Source organism: Pinus tabuliformis, chromosome 9, assembly GCF_031772625.1.
Source record: "Pinus tabuliformis cultivar Carrire ecotype Pingquan chromosome 9, CPIR1, whole genome shotgun sequence".
NCBI lineage: Eukaryota > Viridiplantae > Streptophyta > Pinopsida > Pinales > Pinaceae > Pinus > Pinus tabuliformis.
Window position 1 is genome coordinate 39,823,448 of NC_142307.1, and position 4,725 is coordinate 39,828,172.

Sequence of the window (4,725 nt, forward strand, 5' to 3'; positions counted from 1 at the left end):
ATTTTTTTATGTCATGATTAGTTGTCTGGAGCTCGTTGATTGCATATAAAAGGAAAAGTCAAAGCAATTATTTAATCCGGAGCGATATCCTACTTTATGGAAAAATTTTATGTCATACTTGGTTGTTGGCAAGTCGCTGATCCACGCGAAAACGAAAGGCCAAAGCATTTGTTTAAAATTTTGGATGGAGAATTAACTCACATTAATTTAATTTATTTTCAGTGTGAAAAATGATGTTGGAAAAGGCCTAAAGAAGCTTGGGAAGAATCGGTGTGTACACAATCCCAAAAACATTTCATTTTGGAATGTGATGCATGCAAAGACATCAGAGAAAATTATGAGAATATATTAGCATTAGTTTCTTGGCATTGTCTTTTTAGCTAAGAAACTGTTGGAAAATTAAATCAACTCATCATCAATTTAAATCAGAAAAAAATTAAATTGCAAAAAAGTAAATACTAGCATTTGCACCAGATGTTGCAAAGAAAACGGTGTAAGGTATAAAGTGCGGAAATCCATTATCCATGTAGTGTGTGCATTATTCAACAAGGTGGATCTCTCTAAATTTGTTGCAAACATTTATGTTGTTGCATTGCTAATTTATTTAGAATCTACTACTACCTCCTCTTCTTGGAATATTAAATTTCTTATCACCCCATGATGACAATCCCTCTAATTATTGGCATCACAATTTTTTCCACTTTAGTGGCTTTACCTTCAACCTAAAGAAACATGAATTTGAGTCACTCAATTAAAAAGAAATTGCTAAATTGCTATTTATCAGGTTTTGAGTAAAAACAATTAATAACTCATATTTACAACACTTTAAATATTTACAACCTTTTAAGTCTTGTATTTATAACTCATATTTATAACCCTTTAAAATGAAACTAACTATCTATATTTTTATTAATAATAAAAAGAATCTTCTTTATAAAACTGACACTCACATGCTACTCCTATATATTTATCTTATATTTAATATTCAGTGTCCATCAATTGAATGACAAGATGAAAGCTCAACTTAATTGCACATTTCTGAACTCCTTTGTGGGAATTCATGTCCCGTTAATTTAATGGCAAATTGAAGTTTCAAATATAGTACACATTTTATACCAAATTCGAAGAGTTCATGAACAAACTTTCAAGGTTTTAATGGATCTAGGTCATTTGTATTTTCTCTCATGTTGTGGGTCGTTTGTATTTTCTCTGATGTTGACTATACTAGCAATTGTCCCAAAAGGTACAAACCTTAATGTCCTTTTAATGATCAAGCCTTATGTGAAAACTAGTGTACATTGATTTGTTACATTTGTCTTGGTCTATAATAGAGGTGTAACAAATATGCATTGAAATCCTAGAATTTTAAGCATATAACCCATTAAAACGTGACTTAAAAGTTTAATTGGTAATTATTTATTCAGTAATTTGTACATAATGTTAATTGCAATTTCTCTTAAAAACCAATGTTTATATCAAAATTTTAAAAATTAACACTCACTTCTCTCGTAGTCTGGTGTTTCTTTATTTGATCATGGTACTCAAGATTGCCTTTCTCGAAAGTATCAAATGTGAAGATGATATCTTATGTGTTTCCGCCTTCTTAGTAGGTTCATGTGATTATTATTATTTTTGGTGTTAATGTTTATGTTTTTTTTATGCCCATCCATTATTTATTATCTAAACATTGATGTTTGAAAATCCGTAAGTGGCTAGTGTGGAAATTGCAAGGCATGTTGAGAATTTCGTTATCTAGTAAGCTTAGAGTCATTCTTGAGTCATTATCTTTACCATCTCAGGAAGAAGAAGAAGAAGAAGAAAAGCCTATTGAATTGAAAAAGAAACCTAAAAAGTATTAGGATCCATGGGTCATTTTTTTGCATCATGTAGCAAGATAACATGGCTAATTGATTATGCCACATGAAGAATTAGCCTTTGCCAATATTTAGGCTTATAACTAGGTGATTTTTTCTACTAATATTCTTATACCAATTTACCATGATAATTCTCTTTTAAATTAAAACGTTGTTTGCAGGCTATCGCGGGAGCCGAGCGTTTGCTCCCTAAAAATATACCTTCAAGGTTCCTTCGGTGGATAGCAGAGCTACTATACTTGACATTGGCAGTATCCAATAGTTTTTCTAGCCCAAAATCTGCTATGTATGGCTCCATGTCAAAGCCCAGAAGGATGTTGCTTGGCTTAATATTTGCATGAACAAACTTCCTTTCATGTAAATAAGCCAGGCCTCTGGCTACTCCCTTTGCAATTTTAATCCTGGCCAACCATGGCAGATAAAAGGGAGAGTTTGATGACCATCCTGCAAGATTAGAGAGATATAGTGTTAGTCAAAGGATTTGAAAAGGATAGGCCACTAAGAACCTTAGAAGATGAACAAGATGATCAAGATTAGCATGCAACAAGAGGAGAATAACAATTCAAACCCTACATGATAATGGACTCCCTTTTGCAATGATTACAGAGAACTGGATTTGGTTATCCAAAATGTTGAAATTGAAAAGGAATCAATACTCTTTGATAAGCAAGGAAAGCATTATACTCGAACTCAGGGAACTTAGTGGGCAAAATTATCAATAACTAGTTATAACAAAATACAGAGAACCCAGTGAACAAAATGACAAATATCCAATTTAAATGAACCATAGAGAATGTGGTGATAAAAAAGATAAATATCCATCTTAAAGATAAAAGAGAAATGAAATAAACTGCAACATATCCTTGAAACAAAACAAAAGGGTTGATATATATTCTAAAGAAGAGAAAACAGGGATAGAATCTGCAGAATCTAGTAATATGGTATAATGGACCCGTTCAATATATAACAACAGAAACATTCCATAAAAACTGATATAAATACTGCAACCAATTGTTCTCCAGCTAAGTAAGAAGATGTTATGTAGAATAAGATACAAATACAAGCACAGGATCACTTGTCTTATTTCATGGTCTTCCTAAGAAGGCTTATGAAGGAAGTTGTGTAGCATTCTCATGGTTTTGATAAATTATCATTTGTTGCTGAGATGAACATGTATATATAAATATTCTAACCTGAAAAAGGAGCAGTTTCTTCTTTGTATATGCAAACTATAGCTAAACCAATAAATCTAATTTTCAATATTGATTTGCATCAATTTCTTTTGGTCCAACCAGCAATTAAAATCCATCCCCTTCCACTGCAACAATAATACACCATATATCACCTTCCCATTAAAACTGAGAATGAGCTGCAAGTAAACTGTGAGAACGCGGATGCCTCATAAGCATGGAGTTAAGTATGATCCCTGAGTTTTGCTACAATCCTCAACTGTAGAAATATTGAAATTTTTAAGAAGGCTTTGGAGATTTCATAAGCAGCTGAGTTGACAGAAGAGTTTGTCTGAGTCCCAATCATAGAGGTGTCTATATCAGTTATGTCAATGTCTAAGTAGAGCTGTTGAATACGGAATGTGGGTGTAAGTCCTCATCTCTGTCCAACTTATGTCAAAGCAAGGATGTTACATAGGAAGAAAGAATTGGTTAATCGGTTGTGGATGATGGCATTTTTTCTAGAAAATGCAATACCTCCTTCATTGATGGTCTCTTTTGAGGGGAAGCAGAAGCACAATTCGAGGCAATGCGAATCTACATTTTTGACAAAGAAAAATCAATAGAAGTCAAAAACAATTATGGATCCAGAATTGAATCTCAACACAGAGGTGTGCCTTACTGTCTAGCATGTATGAGTGGATATCACAATGAGACTTTTCAGAACATTAGATACCTCAGTGTTAGACAAGGGATGAACAAAGAGGAATCCCAGATAAAATGGAGACTTCCGACTTATTTTAAGTTTGATACATTATAGGTGATAAATGCTTTTTCTAACCCTAGCGTTGCTTCTGATCCTAAAAGAATTCCACAATTTTCTGATTTTTATTGAGAGCTGAGAAAGTGTTAAAACATGGGTACAAACTCATAACGTTAAAGAGGAGTATACTCTGAATATAAGATTTATCCCACGTGTCTATCTAGTCCTGTCAACAAATCTAAAATAACTGATCTTACCATTGGTTTAGGAGCCTATAATACAATTGGATGGATATGAACTCAATTACATCTCAGGAAACATGGGAAGACAATCATATGGGTGGAAATGATAAACTTACATAAAGTTGAAAAAAGCGAATGCGTGGTCCAGTTGAAGCAACCTCTTCAACACTTGATGTAGCCCATGAAGAAAGCGTCTACAACAAATATGTCAAAGCCTCAATTTTTATCAACACAACAAACTATTTCAACATCCAAAATCATTATAATTTCTTAAATCCTTAATAGCTAGAAGGAAATTAAAACATTCAAAAGATCGATCCCACAAAGAGAAGACCGATGCACAAACCATTATAGTTCCAGCAGCTCTTGCAGTAGCATACTCTCCTGTAAAAGATGATGGATTCACTTTCATAAAATATATGCATCAAAATAGGATGTTAACTGTAATACAATAATCTAATGCATACCTTCGGGATGAGCCCTCTTTTGCATGGCAATTGAAGCAATCATAATAGGCATTGATATCTTGACTCCCAACACAGTGGTACTCAGATCCACCTTTGTACATCAACCAATATACAGGGACGAAACTTAATACATACAACATCCACCAAAATCTTTGTAATAATGTCAATTCCCCTATTCAAAAGTTTGGCCCAAGACAGGGTGACTAAAAT